General features: G+C 53.5%; 1 protein-coding gene across 5 annotated transcripts in view; it reads right to left on the bottom strand.

The window, feature by feature from the left end:
* Positions 1 to 18,024, bottom strand: part of KCNG2 (potassium voltage-gated channel modifier subfamily G member 2) — a 35,996-nt gene extending 17,972 nt beyond the window's left edge. Inside the window, exons 1-2 of one of the 5 annotated variants that reach the window (XM_079784203.1) lie at positions 17,974 to 18,024; positions 4,769 to 4,838 (exon numbers count right to left, since the gene is read on the bottom strand). The gene's annotated coding sequence lies outside the window, so the exon portion shown is untranslated. Of the gene's footprint in view, positions 1 to 4,724; positions 5,108 to 17,475; positions 17,655 to 17,973 lie in introns of those variants that run through there. The other 4 variants (XM_079784205.1, XM_079784201.1, XM_079784202.1 and 1 more) reach the window with 4 other exon arrangements.
* Between the last annotated feature and the right edge of the window lie 328 nt (positions 18,025 to 18,352).

Genomic DNA, 18,352 nt, shown 5'->3' with positions numbered 1-18,352 from the left:
CCAGCGATGGAGGAAGCCAAGCTTCCTGCACACCCTGGCTGGCCCAGGCCTCCGCTCAAGGCTACAAAGTTTCAATTATAGAAGATAAATAAATCCCAACAAAAATGGCTGTGGCCACGGAGCGAGCAGGAGGCTTGGGTTTCCCCGGTGATGGAGGAAGCCAAACTTCCTGGCTGGCCCTGGCCTCCACTCAAGGCTACAAAGTTTCAATTATAGAAGATAAATAAGTCCCAGATCCCAGGGCCTCCGCTTGGGTCACTGGGGGGGGGGGGGTGGGGGGGGGCGTGGCTGGCCTGCAAACCACCACAGGCCCCTCGCCCAGGCCGCCCCACGCCCCAAGGGAACCCCCACCCTGATCTGGGACACCCTTCAGGGCAAACCAGCTGGCCCCCATCAGTGCACCAGGTCTCTATCCTATCTAATAAAAGAGCAATATGCAAATTGACTGTCACTCCAACACACAAGATGGCTGCCCCCATGTGGACACAAGATGGCCAGCAGGGGAGGGCAGTTAGGAGGGACCAGGCCTGCAAGGGAGGGCAGTTGTGGGCAATCAAGCCTGCAGGGGAGGGCAGTTAGGAGGGACCAGGCCTGCAAGGGAGGGCAGTTGTGGGCAATCAAGCCTGCAGGGGAGGGCAGTTAGGGGTGACCAGGCCTGCAGGGGAGGGCAGTTAGGGGCAATCAGGCTGGCAGGGGAGCAGTTAGGCATCAAGCAGGCTGGCAGGGGAGTGGTTAGGGGGTGATCAGGCTGGCAGGCAGAAGCGGTTAGGAGCAATCAGGAAGGCAGGCAGGCAAGCTGTTGGGAGCCAGCAGTCCTGGATTGTGAGAGAGATGTCTGGCTGCCTGTTTAGGCCCGATTCTACCGGGATCGGGCCTAAATGCGCAGTCGGACATCCCCCGAGGGGTCCCAGATTGGAGAGGGTGCAGGCTGGGCTGAGGGACACCCCCCCTGCACGAATTTCGTGCACCGGGCCTCTAGTAGGATTATAAAAAATAAAGATATGACAGAAGGAATTAAAAGCACAGAGGAAAAAAGATATCATGAAATACACGAGGAGGGTCTAAATAAGTAACGAAGCTTCTAGAAAGAACAAACACAGCCCAGAAATAAGACCCAGTCTGGAGGTGAGGCTGGGCTTGGGTGGCGCTCTCTCCCAGGTCTCCACAGGAGTCAATAGGAGACAGACAACATGGAAAGGCCACACATACGGAGGAGAAAGCAAACGTATCTGTTACCAGGAATCCCAGAAGAAGAGGCAACACTCAACCAAGGGAAGAAATGTGTCAGGATTTAGAATTTCCAGTGTTAGGGATGGTGCCAGACAGGATGAGGAAAATTCCACGCCTGGTGCATTACAGGGGGAGCCAGCGAGCTTTAATCCCTAAAATAAATGCGTGCAGTGGGACCTGATGGTGTTAAACTTGGGAAGTAAGACAGCTTTTTTTTTTTACTGGTGGGGATAGATGGGTTTGAGTGCTGGCGCCCACAGGCCCTCCCCAGCTGTCTTGGCTGAGCTATCTCCAGCTTGAATCCTCAGAATGCTTGGTTATTGGGGCTGGGACACACTCAGCTGGTCAAAGCAGAAGGCCTGGGTCCACTCCTTCCCGAGGCAAATGCCCTCAGAGGCCAGGAGAGGCATCTTCCCCATCACCCTGCTGTTGGCATCCTGGAGTCCTGCCCAGGCCAGGCTCACCACCCAGTCCCTGGAGCGGCTGAGCCCACCACCCACGCAAGCCTAAGGGAACCAGCACCTGGCAGGGAGCCAGCACCCTCAGCACCAGCACCTGCAGCACCAGGAGGCTCCCAGAGAACAGAGCAAACAAACGGAGGGAGGAGGCGCCAGTTAGGGATGGCCTTTCCTGGGGGGACTTCGGAGGCAGAGCTGGCAGAGTGAGGGAGTGTACGTGTGGGCGTGTGTGAGTGTGAGCTGCATGCAGGGCTTCCTCGTCTAGGCAAAAGGAGAGAGAGTGAAAAGGGGAGCACACAGAATTGGAATGGGATCTCAAGTACCAGAAGGCTAGCCCCCAGTTGAAGAAATACTCTGTAACTGAATTTCCTGTTCTGTATTTAGGCTTAAAAACATTGACTGGACTGGACGAAAACCTCTGTAGTAGACCAGGAAGTTTTAGATTTCAAAAGAAGTGAAGCATTCTTTTCTAGGAGACCCGAGTAACCCGTGGAGGGCCCTCTGGGAAAGGCTAGGGGCATCACCGCAGGCTCCAGGGTCTGTTTCTCACCTAATCTCAGCTCCCCCAGGCAGCTTGAGGAGAGAGACCACACAGCCCCCAGCACCAGAGAGGGGGCTGAGAGGAGCCGAGGGCTGCTGGAGGTCCCACTCAGCTTACCAATGAGCAGAGTGGGGTGGAGGAGGGAGATGGCGGGGAGAGGCAGCCTGCCCCTCACGGCCTTGGACTTCCTAACCTTTGGGGCAGGCGTGGCAGCGGGAGCTGGAGGGAAGTGTGGAAATGGCGGGGAGGAGCTCCCGTCACACACTTGGCCTTGCTTTTGAGGTGAAGCAGCCGAGTCCAAGGACAGTGACAGCAGCTTCGGCTGCCTTCTGCGGGCCTGCCCTGTGGTAGGCCTCTCATGAATCCGTTGTTATTTAATGTGCACATGGACCCTAGGCAGCAATGCGAGAATTTTTTAGGAAAGATCACCAAGAGCAAAGATGTGTCATTAGAGACCGAGGCTAAGACCATCCACACCCTTTATTCCAATGACCATGTGTGGATGCTAAAGTTGGACCGTGAAGAAGGCTGATAGAAAGGAATGGATTCATTTGAAATGTGGTGCTGGATATGTACTCCACAGAGACCCTGGGCCAACAGAAAGATGGACAGGTGGGTCCTGGAGAGAATTAAGGCTGAAACATCGCTGGAGGCAAAAATGACAAAACCGAAGCTATCCTACTTTGGACACATCAGAAGAAGGCAGGTTCTTTGGAAAAGACAATAATGCTGGAAAAACAGAAGGCAGCAGGACACAAGGAGACCAAATATGAGATGGACTGACTCCATGAAAGGAGCCACAGGCTGGGACACACTCAGAGCAGGAGCTGTGAGGACAGGACACTGTGAATGTAACCCATTCACGGGGTACCCAGGAGTCAACCCAACGGCATGTAATACACACAGGACCCTAAGAAACAGATTCTGTTGGCTGCGTCTTACAGATTGGTAAACCGACGCTCAGAGAGGTTCAACTAGGATTCCATGCCCCGTTATCTTCCTCTCTGCTTCACGGAGGTTAATCCAGGAAATAATATGGCCGAGTCACTGCCTGCATCTACTTTTGCCTGATCAGTTACTATGCGAGGGAGTTTGGTTCAGCCGATTGTTCTTAATAATAATTGTTCTTAATAATTAGAAAGGCTGTTCACAAACTGGGTGATGAGTCTTCTTTTTAAAAAATGTATATTCCTGAATGTATTTAAAATTTTTATTTATTGACTGATTTTAGAGAGAGAGAGAAAAAGGGAAAGAGAGAGAGAAACATTGATTTGTTGTTCCACTTATCTATGCATGCATTGGTTGATTCTTGTATGTGCCCTGACCAGGGATTAAACCCATAACCTGGATGCATCAGGACAACGCTCTGACCAACTGAGCTACTCAACCGGGGCTGCGTGATGAATCCTAAAGCCGAGCCAAACTGCCCCAAATTACCATCTGAATGGAAAAAAAGAGTTTATCTTGTATATTTTGCTCATTCTCCGTGACGACATCTCTGTAAAGAGTTTACTGCTCAGAGGGGTTGGCACCTCCCTCCCATGGTGGCCATGGCCTCGCAGAATTGGGACAGTCCTGACAGCGAGCAGAAATCTCCTGAACGGAGACTGCGACGTGGCCAGGCTGAGCTGTGCTCCTGCTCTGGCTCCTCAGCGATGACTGTCACTGGGTCTGGATCTCAACTGGGGTCCATTGTGTCCCCTCCCTGCTGCAGGGGACCTGTGGCCCCATCTGCTGACACTGCTTGTCCTGACTAGGGGCTACCAGCATTGAGTGGGCAGGGGGCAGGGGTGCTGCTCAGCACCCCACAGGGCACAGGACACCCACCGTAGAGTCATCCAGCCCAGATGTCAGTGTGCTGAGGGTGCCCTGTTCAGACGCATCTGTCTCACTGAGGAAGTAAACAACTCATTAAAGAAGCCATTCAAGGAAAGAAGTGACAAAACGCTAGATATCCCTTCAGAGGCTGGTAGGCATCAGGAGGCTGTTGGGGGGCCATTCGCCCCAGCCTGCAAGGAGGCGGGTGGGCTGCCACAGCGAGGGCGTCACAGCGAGGAGGAAGCTCAGTGGCTTGGTCTCAGCTTCAAGCCCACTGCTCTACGATGTGAAAGGTCTCCCACTATGGACGATGCAAGATCCTCAATCCAGCACTGCGGCTTTGATCGCTGCCCTCTGCCTCCGTTTTGGTTTTCGAGCCTTTGCAAATTTGGTCACACTCATTTGCCTTTGTCCCTCACCTCCTCTCTCCATCAGCCACCCCGGGACCGGAAGTGCTGGTTTGTGGGAAAGGGGCCGTGGGACCGGCACAAAGACGATTCCTCACTTCAACCCACTGGCTGGTATGGTCTCCCTCCAGGGGCTCGCTTCACTTTGCAGTTGAAACGCTTGCCCTCGGACATGACACAGGCCCGCAAGGAAAAGCTCAGGAAGCAGGCCGTGCGACCGCCGATAAGAACACGTGACCGAAGTCAGACATGCTTTTCTTCCACACCCACCTGCACGGGCCACGGCCGACAGGTTAAAATGAAGACACACCCACCTCTGCTGGCTGTTTTCACTTCTTACGGTCCTCCCAGGACCAACGTCATGTGACTTACAGATAAAATCACCTGTGGGGTAAAAAATAAAATAAGGTAAAGAACTACTTTTAAATAAACCATGACTCTGCAGGAGGTGTTCAGAGTCTTAAAATAAAGATAAGGACTCTTAGGTCGTTTCTGTAATTTCTTTCTGATGGTTAAACGTAGCTCTGTGCAATCATTTTGCTTTGAAATGGACTTATTTTCTATATGTCAAGGTTACAGAGATTACAAAAGGCTTCTGGAGTGTATATATGAACAGAACTGAAAACTTGCTAATTAGATCTATTTTTAGCCATGTTGTGGAGAGAAATTGATGATTTCTTTTCAGTTATGATTTATGAGAACCATGTATAATCCCCAAATCTATAAGACACATAGAAATTTGGTAACTAATAACTTATCCACAAAGCAAGGTGCACACAGCCCAGCTGCATATAACAGCCCTAAAGATTTTTTAAATGAAACTTTACATTTTGAGACTGTAGAGATCCTTGCACCCTTTACCCAGTTTGCCCGACAGTGGTATCTTGCAAACTGCAGCCCAACCTCACAGCCAGGAGGCCACACTGACACGGTCCAGACACGCTGCTGTCCGGTCTAAAACCACGTATCTGGCCTCCATCTCTGTACTTTTGTTGTTTCAAGAAAGGTATAGAATGGACTCACATGTTATGTACCTTTTCAGGACTGGCTTTTCTCACTCAGCATAATTCTCTGGAGAGTCACCAGGTGCCTGCTGTATCGACATCCCCCCCTCCCCCACCCCCTGATGATGCCTCCAATATGGATGTGCTGGGTTTGCTGAACACCACCACACAGGCTGAGGGACAGCTGGGCTACTTCCAGGATTGGGGTATTATGAACAAAGCTGCTACAAACACTTCCATAAAGGGTTTTCTTTCTTCTGGGATAAATGCCCAGTGAAGTAGGAGGTTTTTTTATTTTTGATAAAGTCCAATTTATCATTTCCTCTTTTATTGACTGTACTTTTGGTGTCAAGAATAATTCGCCAAGTCAGACATCCCAAAGGTTTTCTACCATTTTACTTCTAAAATGTGCAGTTTTACATTTAACCGTAAACCATTTTGAGTTGGTTTTTGTATAAGGTATGGGACTCAGGTCAGGATTTTTAGTGTATGAGCGTCTGTCTAATTGTTCCAACACCGTGTGTTGAAAAGTCTATCTTTCCATTATGGAATCACCTTTGAACCTTTGTCAAAAATTAGCCGGGCACGTTTGTGGGCATACATGTCTGGATGTTCCTTCTGTTCTAGTGATCTATGTAAAACTCTCTCCACCAATGACACAGTCTTGATAAATATAGCAATATAGCAAGTCCCGAAACTGGGGGGACTGATTCCTCTGATGTTATTCTTCTTTTCAAAGCAGTTTGACTCGTCCAGTTCCTTTCCGTTTCATACAAATAAACCTTAGAATATTTAGTCTATATTTACAAAAATAATCTCACCGGTCTCCTCACATACAATCCTGTTAGGTCTCCTCACCCACAATCGGGTAGAGTCTGTAGAATCTCAACATGCATACTCTCATGGACTAAGCGTGTCTCTCCGTGCCTGTACTCCAGTATAATACTAGCTGCTAAATCTGTTTTAATGTATAAGTAAGAGAAATATAATTAGTACGTGTGTTTGCAGATGTACTGTTAAACCCATTTTTGTCTGAAGTAACTATTTGCATGTGCAGTTTTGCTTCTGGAGCCCAGAACAGAAATTCCGTCCACCCACCACCACCAGCTCCCAGCTGCGGGCATGGCCGGTGGGTGATGGAGTCACCCATCTGCTTACTGGTGGGCCCTGCCAGCAGTTTGGAGGAGAGGTGATCCCAGAAGGAGGGTCAACACTCCTGGGAGTTCTGTCCTTCCTTCCAGCAACCCCCAAATCCATACTGAGCGTCTCTCCTGTCAGACGGTCTTGGGGACAGTGGATGGACCCTCTGTGTCAAGGGACCCCAGGCCTGGGCCCTCAACGGCTTGTCCCGCTCCCATCATTTCTCACATGGCTGTACATACAACACACACAACAGCTCCTTTATGTCCGCAATAGTCTTAAGACTGGGAAGTTTGAGAGCTGCTGTCCTAAACGACCGAGTCCCCAGCCTGCCCAGCGGTGGGGCCTGAGCCCCCTCTGGGCCCGGACGACTTCCCTCCCAAGAAGTCTTGGAACATCAAGGAGAAATTCTCATGGGTCCAGGGGTCCCTCTCCTGCCCTCGGTGCACCACGAAGGGGGTGGAGGGAGTGCGCCCCTTTGTGACCCAGTGTCCTGGCCCCTGAGAGGGGGTGGGCTGCACTGAGGAGAGGGAAGTCTGGAGCAGTGCTACCCAGGATTCCCTGAGCCTTATGTGAGGGTCCCCAGGAGGGGCCCGAGACCTCCCCTGTGTCCTGATGAAAGACCAGCAGGCGCCCTCCCACCCCAGGAAGAACAGGCCGCCCTCCAAGGCACCAAATAGCACCTCTCAGATACCTGAACTCAAAGTGAGGGTCTGCCAAAGCAAATGTCCCAGATACTGAGTTTTCCCTTTGAAATCATGACAGTTCTGAATTGGTCACTTCTTTTTAAATCCATTTTATTAAGCCAGTGTCCCTCGGGGCTGCGGTGAACGGCAGGCACAGTTGGAGGTCACCGCTGTGGGACCAGCAGCAGAGCAGCCCGACAGCAGGCTGGTTTCTGCGCAGCCGTGACTTCCGCAGAGACGCCGCCACTGACTTTCTGTAGAAGTCAGTCTTCGATCGAGGCCTGGAGCAGCTCCCGGCGCGTGAAGACCTCCCGCTGCGGAAACCGTCCTGCCATTTGACGGCAGCGTTCTTGACGCACCCACAGAACGGAACCCCTGACCCTCCTGCTCCCGGCACGAGGGCCACTCCCTCCGGGCGCTGTGCCAGGCTTGGGTGGGAGAGCAGACCCACGGTCCCGATGATTTCCTCACAAATCCCCCGCTTCTCCCGCAGGGCCTGCGTCTTCTGCGCGCGTCCTCTTCAACTCTGGGGCACGATGCCCGTGACGTGGTGCTTGACAGGAAAAGCAGGCCCAGCACAGACGTGTGACTGTGTGTGTACACACTGTTTCTCTCTGTGGGCGGGCAGGTGCTTAAAGCAGCTTCCGGATGGAGTCGGTGTGGGCAGTGACATTTTAAGTAATTTGTATTTTTTTGTTATGCTTTTCTCTCCGTTTTTTTTTTTAAACAAAGGATACAAGTAATTGTAGTATCTATAAAGAATAAAATTATTCTAACTTTAGAGGGGAAATGACATCGTATAGTTTTTATATAATAAGACTGAAGTTCCATGAAATGACAGTATGATAAATGTACTTTTGTGTTAAATCCTTATTGGCTTTAATATCCTGAGAATTAAGCTCTAAGACTCAAATTGATGTCAACCGGCCGTAGGGGAGCTGGTGGAAGCCTCTTGGGCAGAAGCCTGAACCCTTTCCCCATAGGGCAGCTCTCTGAGCAGCAGCCAGATGGACAGAAGAGATACTTTTGTATCCACACACCAGCCACCTTAAAAACCAGCGCCAGGAATACTCTGTCACATATTGCTTTGCAAACAAGAAGGCTCAGGATTCTAGGAGAAGATTTTCCCGTCACTCAGATGTTTTCCCTTTTCCTTTTTGTAACCACATGATTATATTAAAGAAATGTAACTTTTGAAACAGAAGGAATTTAAAAAATCTGTGACATCAGGTAGTGAGAGCGATCCGTGTCCCTGTGTAAGGACAGGTGAGACCTGCCTGTGAAGTGCCATCATTCATTCCATACAGTCCTAGGAACCAAATGCAGACTCTTTCCACCATGACAACAAAACGCTACTTTTACATTCTGGTGAACACACGTCTGTGAGTCTGCCCTGTCGGGAGACGCCAGCTGGGCTGGGGACACGGGCTTGGGAATGCAGAGGGTCCAGGAGTTTGAGACCCTTCTTACCAATCCCATGTGTCGGGGGCAGAAAGAAACGCAGTCTTGAAAGAGCAGCTTCAGGTCAGCCTGAGCTTGTGTGGGAGCTCAGCAGGAACTTGGGTTCATCGGGGAGACAATCTACTTGGAGTGAGCCCGGGACCATTTAATTTTTATGTAATTTGACTATAACTGCCAGAGTTCCAAAAATAAATAGTTGTATCACTTGTTTCAGGAACATATTCTCTTCAGTTCAAATAGTTTCTCACTTGAGATGCATATTTGTTGGGAAAAGTGCGGAGACCTGGCTCAGGATGATGAGGGGGAAGGAGGGGTGGGTGAGCAGCAGCCTCGGCCGCTCGCCAAGGCCGCATCGTGGGGGCGGACGCTCTTCCTGCCGCACTGCACCCCCTCACCCGTGGCGTCCTCACCCATGGGTCCCGCCTGCGGTTTCCGCCTGCACTTCCGTGGGGATGACAGGGAGCTGCTGTCAAGTCCTCTTTCAGGGTGCCCGTCACGTGGCTCCTGGGTGGGAGAGCAAACGGGTTTGCAGCCACTAAATTCCCGCTGGGATGAGCCCGGAGCCTCTGTCCTCGGCCCAGGGACCCTCCCCTCTGACTCAGGGTCAGTCTGTCCTGTGGGGTGGTGGCCAGCAGGGCCACGGGGCAGGCACCGCAGGAAGGAGGTGAGGTGGGCACCTGCTTCTGTCCCACAACCTTCTCTCCTGGGAGGACCCACTGTCCTGCTCCCATAGCTTCACAGCACCCTCCCCAGGACCGGGCCCTTTAAAGGTTCAAAACTGTGAACAAAGGAAGGAGTCTTCCGGGCCAAGGTGGAGGAGGTGTGTGGGGAAAGGCGACGGGACCCAGGGCCCTGGGCGGGGAGACTGTGGGCAGCTGTCCTGTGTTCACTGTGGGGCCAGTGGGGTGCTGAGGGGACGACAGACAACAAGGCGTCCCCGTGAGCTCAGTGTGACCACTGACGTGACACCACGGGACACCTGCTGACCGCTCAACAGCGTGTGACGGCCTGTGTGACAGCCGTGATGGCCATGTGACAATTACGTGTGACAGATGCGTGACGACTGCGTTTGAAAACTGTGTGATATGTGTGTCAGCGTGTGTGACAACTGCATGTGACAACATGGCTTTGAGGCCATAAGCAGAGCCGACAAACACTGGAGCTGGGGAGCTGCCCACCTGCCCGCACAGGTCTCTGCTTTGCTCGAGAACAGAACCAGTGACTCCTGCACTAGCGAGCGTGCCCTGTGGTCCTGGCTTTCTCCCCACAGCGCCCAGGCCACCTCCCGCTCACCCAACGCGCCCTCAGAGGTGTGCACGCAAGCTCAGCCACCCCTCCCAACGCCCGCGCCACAGGCCCGGGAGAATGTCTTTACGGGCGATTTAACGTTCATGAGCAAGAGCAAATGACACATTGTTCATACCACGTGCACGTGCGTTAGCATCCGCTTAACTCAACTTTAAAGGGCCCCTTCAGCTACTTCTGGAAAGAAAACAGTGACCTGGGATAACCTGAAGGTCTCGTTCCCACACCGTCAGCATGATAAGTAATAATGAGCACAGCACACGGCAGAGGAGAGCAGAGGCCACGGACCTGGGGGCCCCGCGGCTGGGCCCATGGAGAGAGAGGAAGGGCCATCAGTGGGCAGTATGCGGCCCCGCCTGGTTCCCACAGGGCAGCTGCTCCGCTGTCTCCCAGGTCTCAGGCACTTCACCCTGCCCCCCACCCCAAGCTCATGTGTCTGAGCTGGGTGTCCAATGAGGTCTAGAGCTTTTCAGGTGCGGGATAAAAGTAAGTGATTCCCAGTATCCCGGTCATCAGACTACAGCTGCGGGCTCTGCCTCGACTTTCTTATCAGCACTTTGGTCCTCCCCAAACCTGTCCCCTGAGCCCTCACAGCGCACCCCACGGAGACAGCCGTCTCACCAGGACCAGTGGGTTAATTCAGCCAAAACGCATCATCATACAAACCCCTGAAATTCAGCCTCTACCAACAGAGGAAGTCTGCACGTGTCCATTTGGCAAAAACCCCACGAGTTACATCAGCAGCCGGGCACCAGAGGAGGGGCCTCCCAGGATGGGCATGAACTTCTCTCGGATCCTGTTAGACCTCAGAAGCGAATGTATGGATGTTTCTTATTCTTCTCTACATTAATTTGCTTAAATGAGCCTTAGAAATTCATTGCCATAAAAAATAATGTCTCATTTATAAAGCTAACACATGGGAAGAATGGAAAGTTGGACCGTACAACAAAAAGTAAAATAGAAGGAAAAAATACCTTTAATCCCATCACCACTGACAACCACCATCAGTGCTGGTCTGTGCGTAGGTGACTTGCTGGGCCGGGGGCACAGGGTGGGGGAGATGGACAGGGTGGGTGCGGGAGGAAGGGCACCCACATCACAGAGGCAGGGAGCTGTCCCGGGGCAGAGCTCACACTCAGCGTCCTCAGTCTCCATTTCCGAAGTCCTGCTCTCCGCTCCCTCCCATGAAGTCATCAGTAAAACAGGCTTAGCAAGACCAACAATGGGGAGAGTCTGGGGAGTGCACTGTCTGACTGGACGGCATTAGAGTGTATGTGTATGCAAACCTGTGTGTAATTTGTATATAAACACTGACAGTGGTTAGAGCATCAGCTCTCGCACCGAAGGGTCTCAGGTTCGATCCCAGTCAAGGGCACATGCCTGGGTTGCAGGTTCTATTTCTGGCCCAGTTGGGGCGAATGCAGGAGGCAACTAATTGATGTGTCTCTCTCGCATCTCTCTCCCCCCGCCCCCCAGACACACACACCATCCCTCCCTCCATCTCTCCCTCCATCCCTCCCTCCATCTCTCCCTCCATCCCTCCCTCCATCTCTCCCTCCCACTCTCTAAAAATCAATGGAAAAAATATTCTCAGATGAGGATGAACAACAACAACAAAAAACACTGAAAGAGACGGAAGGAAATACCAGGAAAAATTAGGATCCATTACCTTGGCGCATAGCACTGCACAAGATTAAAAAAACACACATATATGCTTTTCCTTAATGGATATTTCCAAGTCTCCTATGATGAAAGGCACTTCTCTTATACAGAGGACAAGCTATCACCGGTGGTTAAAACCACGACTGTTGCATCTGGAAAACACGACACACTCTCTTCCCACGTGTCCCTGGGGCTGGGCGCTGTTTTTCGATGGCACATTCCCTTGCTGTGACAGTCTCCTCACAGCTCACACGGGGGCCCCCGTTTCCTGGCAGGAAGGAGCCCCGAGGAAGCCCCCCATCGTTACAGGTTTCTCAGAAAAACAACACGTCAGGTTTCCCAGAGAGAAAACCCAAGTTGTTTATCCCGAGTGTTGCCCGCCGGCTCCCACACGTCTGCATTTCCCGAGACTCTAGAATTTTCTACTTCTAATTTGTTGCGTATTAAAGAAGCCAAGGATATATATTTCCTATCATTCCTCATCTAAAAGATGTGTTTTTTTTTTCTTTTAGTGGAAACAATTTCAAGGGAATTTGTCCACAGTCAGAAACTGTCATTTTCTCGAAGCAACTGTGAACCAGCTAAACACTCCGGAAAGGAGATGAGTGACATCAAATCCCACTTCACCGAGGCTCATGCAAGATCGCTCCGTCCTGTGACTAAGCAGCTAATCCGGATAACGGGCAGTAATTGTAATGCATTTTATTTCACCTAAGCATTTCAGCCCATTGCATTAATTGCTACGGTATGAAATGAGATATCCAGATGTAAAACTTGTCATGCACTCTTTTCCTGTTATTCTCCAGAGACACTTTCCCCACCCCCCAAAAAAGAAAGAAAACAGGAGGGGGATTCTCTTCCTGGCTGTTACCAGCTTCCTTTGAGCCCCCTAAGTCCAAGGAGACGACCAGAATCTGCTGGGCAGGAGGGCTGCAGCTCAGCAGAGCACAAACTTCGATTCTGTCACAGGGGCTGGGGGCAAGACTAAGTTCTCTTGGAAATTTCTAGAGCTCACTAAGCTGAACTCAGAGGGAAGGCGATCTGAGTGCCTCTGCACGTACTTAGTGGGGTCCTGGGAGCCTGGGCAGCTGGAGGCAGACTCCCTGTCGCCCACACCCTTCTCAGGCCAGAGAGGACGGAGCCAGGAATGACTCCTTTACAGGAATAAATGCACCTCTTCAAGCTAGAACTTAACCGAAACGGCTGCATGGGTTCAGATTAGCCTGAGGGTTTTGAGGCTCTGCTGGCCCCACAGTACCAGCCTTTGATTTTCATGTGCTCAATACTCCTGGAGTCTAAGATAAGACTTCCACGCCACCGTTTAAATACCTGAGATAGTTAAAAATATCCAGGAAGGTCACTGCATTCTGGGAATGCTGGCCGGGGCTCGGTCCACCCCTGTGCTAGGCGGCCTTCCTCACCCGGCCAGGCTGTCCTGTGGGGCTGAGCCCAGGTTGGGGACAGAGGAGGAGTGGCCTGGAGGGTGTGCCAGTGAGGCAAGGGGAGGTACCCCTAAGTCAAGAGATGCCCTGGTTTCCAGGAGGAGAGGTGGAGGAAGCAGAGCACAGGGACCCGCCCCTTCCCCCGCCCACAGAGCACAAGGGGACCTCAGAGCAGTGCTGGGAGTGGGCCAGGGAGCCCTTGGCCTGTACAGTTTTGCTCTGTGAATTGTCAGGGTCTTTCTGCATTGATTTAATAACGTGACATAGAAGTCTTCTGTACCATTTGTACATCACACTTCAAGTAGTCTTTTTCTGAACACACAATCCAATAAAAATCTTGAGTGGTTGCATTTAGAACTAATGTATCCCTGACTTGTTTTTTTTTCAGGTTTAATCTTCTGCAAGTCAGAGGTCTGGGGCGGCAGTCAGTCCTCGTCCTACTCGGGAGGAATTAGAGGATGTGTGTCAACAGAGCGGCCCATGTCTCATGGGGCCCAGGACGTTCACACCTGCCTCACAGGAACACGCCCATGGGCTCCGAGGGCACATTAACAACAAGGCCCCCAGTTTGTGTATCGCTGGTCAGTCTGACCTCACCCATCACACGGAGAGGCTGAGCTGGACCATTTATGTGTATTTTTAAAATTGATTTTAGAGCAGTGGTTCCCAACTTTTTTTTTGGCCATGCCCCACCTAAGCATCTCTAAAATTCTGATGCCCCCCTGTGACATATAATTCTTATTATTCAAAAAGTGAACTCCTATTCATGTGGAGGAAGCCTAAAAGGCCATCAACTTGGTCTAAACAAGCTTCCAAAGATCATGGCATCCATGAAAGAGAAAAATAAAAGGAGGAAAGGACAGTTAAAGTACTGAGGAAGAAATCGCTAAGAAATGGTTAAAAATAATAATTACTATGAAGTGACATGAAAAATAGCAAATAAAGTTCCAGAACATATCACAGAAAACTGAAATGCATAAATATGTCATAATATATATTTAGGTACTATATATGAGGCCCCTAGAACCATAAGAAATGCAAAAAATTCACTGTTAATAACTCATTCTCGAATTGCCCCCCTTAAAAATAAAATTGTGCCCCACATTGGGAACCAATGTTTAAGAGGGAGAGAGAAAAACATTGATCAGCTGCCTCCTGCACCCCCCTAATGGGGTTTGAGCCCGAAACCCAAGCATGTGCCCTGACTGGGAATTGAACCTGCAACCTCTTGGTGCCTGGGACAACGCTCAACCAACTGAGCCACACCCGCCAGGGCTGGGCTGTGTATGAATTCCTCCTACAACTTCTTGACTGAGTGGACCCCGTGGCTTCTGTTTTCACCTGACATTTGGTTTGGCTGCTCCTCAAAGTTTTCTGATTTAGGTTTGTTCTTACAAACAAACCAGCTGGGCAAAGGGAGGCCAAGGAGGGCTGCAGGCACACCCAGGGGAGAGCCCAGAGGAGGGGGCCGAAGAGCCAACGGGCTGCCCGTCTCTCCGCTTCACTTCCGCTCACCTTGAGAGAAGCGCTGAAGCGCTCAGGAAAGTGCCGGGTGGCAAAGGTGATGTGGCCCAAGTGAGCCCTGAGTGGCCCTCACCGTGGCGTGCAGATAGATCACAGTTGAAAGGCAGGTACCATTCAGCCAGCCACGTGGACCGAGTGCCCGCGTCCGCGACCGGCCCCAGAGGCTGTCCCTCGGTACCCTAAGCCGGCTGGACGCTGGCGATGAGGTGTGCCATGTGACGGTGAGAGATCTCGCAGCAGTGGGGCCCTAAACTGTTCCTATCTCCCATGACGCTGCCATCAGGACATGCATTCAGATGTCCAGACATGCGTGCCATTCTCCTCAGACCCCCGAGACCCCTAGTGTCCTCATCACACAGCTCCTGGGCGCCCCTTCCGTTCATGCTGACCCCCAGCACCCACACACCCTGGCGCTGCCCCATCTGCTCCCCCCTTCACTGTCGCCCCCACACATCCGAAATCTGCAGAAGCGAGAACATCCTCCCACCGCCCCAGCCTCGCCCGCAGCGGTCCTGCCCTCCTGGTGCCTGAGTAAGAGGAGCTTCCTTGGACGAGCAGCCAACCGCCCGGACAGGAAGAGGACCAGGCTGCACAGCCCAGGCTGCCAAAACGCCCGAGAGGCTCAGCCCCACCTGCCCGGAAACCCAGTGTTTTGTCATTTCCTATCCACCTGTGCGCTCTGTCCGACCTGTTAATTACGGCACGCACACCTGTAATTATGGTAATGCGGTGCCAGCCGCACCCTGGGTGGGAACTCTTCGTTATAACTCAATTAATCCACCAGTACATGTTTCGGAGCATCTGGCTTGCGCGGGACTCTGTGCCAGGCATTGAAAAGAAAAACGGCAAAGCCCCCGCCCCCCCCCCCCCCCCCCCCGCTCCGTACCAGCTAAGAACTCGCTTTCCTCTTTTCCCTCCGTGCCTACAAAAACACCCATTTTTTTTTCTTAAATTATGGAAATCTCAAGGTATAAAAAAAACTACTGCAAAGTGGAATATAGAAATTTAAGAGGCATCAGAACACTATTTGGCACTGGCCTCAGAAAGAATCTGAAAGTTGTTCTCACAACGTGTCCCTACTTAAGGTGCAGATATAACCCGTCTTTCCTTGGCAACACTGTACAATCCCGAGCGTGTGCGCTGGTCTGGGACCCAGCACCCGCGGCCAAGTGGACTTCACACCCCAATGTGGCGCGATGCCTCCAAAATCCACGGTTTAAGACAGTGGTCGGCACACTGCGGCTCACGAGCCACACGCGGCTCTTTGGCCCCTTGAGTGTGGCTCTTGCACAAAATACCACGGCCTGGGCGAGTCTATTTTGAAGAAGTGGCGTTAGAAGAAGTTTAAGTTTAAAAAATTTGGCTCTCAAAAGAAATTTCAATCGTCGTACTGTTGATATTTGGCTCTGTTGACTAATGAGTTTGCTGACCACTGGTTTAAGAGAAACCAGGGCGATTCCGCCCCATTGACTGAGAGGGAGTTATGAATGAAGTGGAGCCTTGGAGGCCAGCTGTATATGCAGCGCTTCCTGGAGATGGGGGGAGGAGGGTGGGAAGGAGGGGAGGGGGAAGAAAAGGGGGGAGACGGGGGGGAGGGCTTCCTTTTGCTTAAACCTGCCTGGGGTCTGTGGCACCTGGCCTGCATTTCTCAGCAGAAATGAAAACTCGGCTTGGTCTGCGTGCTTCCATGTCCCGGTAGACAGGATGACCTTGGGGAGCTCACTTACGGGACACCCCCTTTAGCAGCTGCCCCTGAGCAGGGCTGAGGAGGAAACCAGCATGCGGGCACTTGGGGCTCCTCCGAGGCCACCTCCCAGGGAGTCAAAATCCACTCACAGCCACCTGCTCCAAACACTGGCCTTGAGCACAGGCCGCAGGCAGCAGGGGTTTGCAGCCCCAGGAAGGAGGAAGGAGGCTGGGGGGGGGGGGGGGAGGAGGATTTCTGTAAAGGTCAAGTGGAACCCACCCAGCCCAAACCGACTCTGGGCTGTGGTTTTGACAGACGTGACAAAGACGTGAAAAGGGAGTCACAGTCCACGACCGTGGCCCTGCTCCAAGAGTCAGAAGCCAGAAACTGAACCTGCTGAACCGAGGCAGGCTGGGAGGGGGCTGCACAAGTTACCTCGAAACCGCTGGAGCACAAACACTTGGGGGTGCACAGATGCCACGGATCCCCGGAAACTATGCGGGCTTGGAGGAGTTTCAGGGGTGCAGAGAGAGCCCAACTCACCCTGCGCGTTGTCCCTGCCATCGTGCCAAGATCTGAGACCTACTCAGCCTCGTCCTCCTCGTCCCCGGGGGCCACTGTCCAAGCCCTGGTTTGTTCTCTGCGCCCCCAGCCCGAGCACCCCATCCAGAGCACCCTGCGCGGCAGGCCAGTGTGGAAGCCCCTACGCTTCCCTGGCCGCTGGGCTCAGGCAGCGAGTTTGTAGAATTCGCGGTTCCCTCAGCCTAATTCAGGTCCGCACCCTGGCCAGAGAAGGCAGGGCTGGGAGGGCGCCCTGCGTGTGCGTGTGTGTGCATGTGTATGTGTGTGCACGCGCGTGAGTGCGTGTGTATGTACGCATGGGGGCGACGTTCACTACCACAGGGGCGGCAGGAACGGGTGAGGAGCCGGCCCCAGCGCGCGGAGGACTCGCCCACGTTCCACCTCCTCTCCGCGGAGCCGGTGCGCCCACCAACCCAGCCAGGACGCGCGCCTGGAGAGCCCACGCGGGTACCCCCCACCGACCTTCCCCCCAGGTCCCCTACCCCACGTCGCAGACGCCGCTTTGCCCGCCCCTGTCCTTGCTCTCACCTGGGCTTAGGCAGATCCGACGCGGACCGACGGGGCGGCTGCAGGAACCGGTCTGGAGCCGCGGACGCTGGGACCTCCATGAAAGCGCACGGAGTGGCCGGAGCCCGCGCCTCGCTGACGCGGGTGCTTGGGGGCGGCGCCCAGCACAGCCCCAACCCCAGCTCCAGTGACCGGGGTGGTGGTGGTGGTGGGGTTAGGAGGGGGGAGGCAGGCTCTTCCAGTGACTCTCCCCAATCTTCTTTCCCCCACCCTACCGCACAGCCCGGTAGAAACTGCGGCGCCTGACCATCGCGCTTGGGACAGGTGCCCGAGCCTCCTCCCCCACCACCCCCTCTGCTCGAACCCGGACCCTGCGGTGTAGACTCCCGGCCACTTCCACAGCCCACGCTTCTTTCCCCCCGGGACCCTGCGGTGTAGACCCTCCCCACCTCTGTCCCTGCTCCGGCCCCAGGACCCCTCCGGTGTAGACCCCCGGCCCCATCGCGCACGCAACTTTACCTCAGGACCGGACTCCGCGGGCTGCCGCTCGGCTAGCCTGGCCAGGCGGCCTCCACGGGGCGGAGCGCGGCGTCTCCGGAGCCCGCTGCCCCCGGAGTCCGGCACCGCCCCGCGCGCCGCCCCCGGCCCGGCCGGGCCTCGGTGATCCACTCCGCTGCGGTGGCGCGGCGCCCCCTCGCGCCCGGCCGCGGGTTGCGAGGGCCCGAGGACCCCCGCGCGGCTGCCAGGAGTCCACGGGTCCAAGAGTCCACGGCCGCGTCCACTGGGAGCGAACGCCCGGGGCGCACCGCGCCCACCAACGCGCCAGGCACACGCGCTCCCACACTCCGTGGTGTGGGGGCACAGAGCCTCCTCCCACACGGCTGAGCAACCCTGGGGA

Source organism: Cnephaeus nilssonii (genome assembly GCF_951640355.1).
Source record: "Cnephaeus nilssonii genome assembly, chromosome: 11".
NCBI lineage: Eukaryota > Metazoa > Chordata > Mammalia > Chiroptera > Vespertilionidae > Cnephaeus > Cnephaeus nilssonii.
Note: the sequence above shows the minus strand (reverse complement) of the source record. Positions and strands in the feature narration are given on the sequence as shown.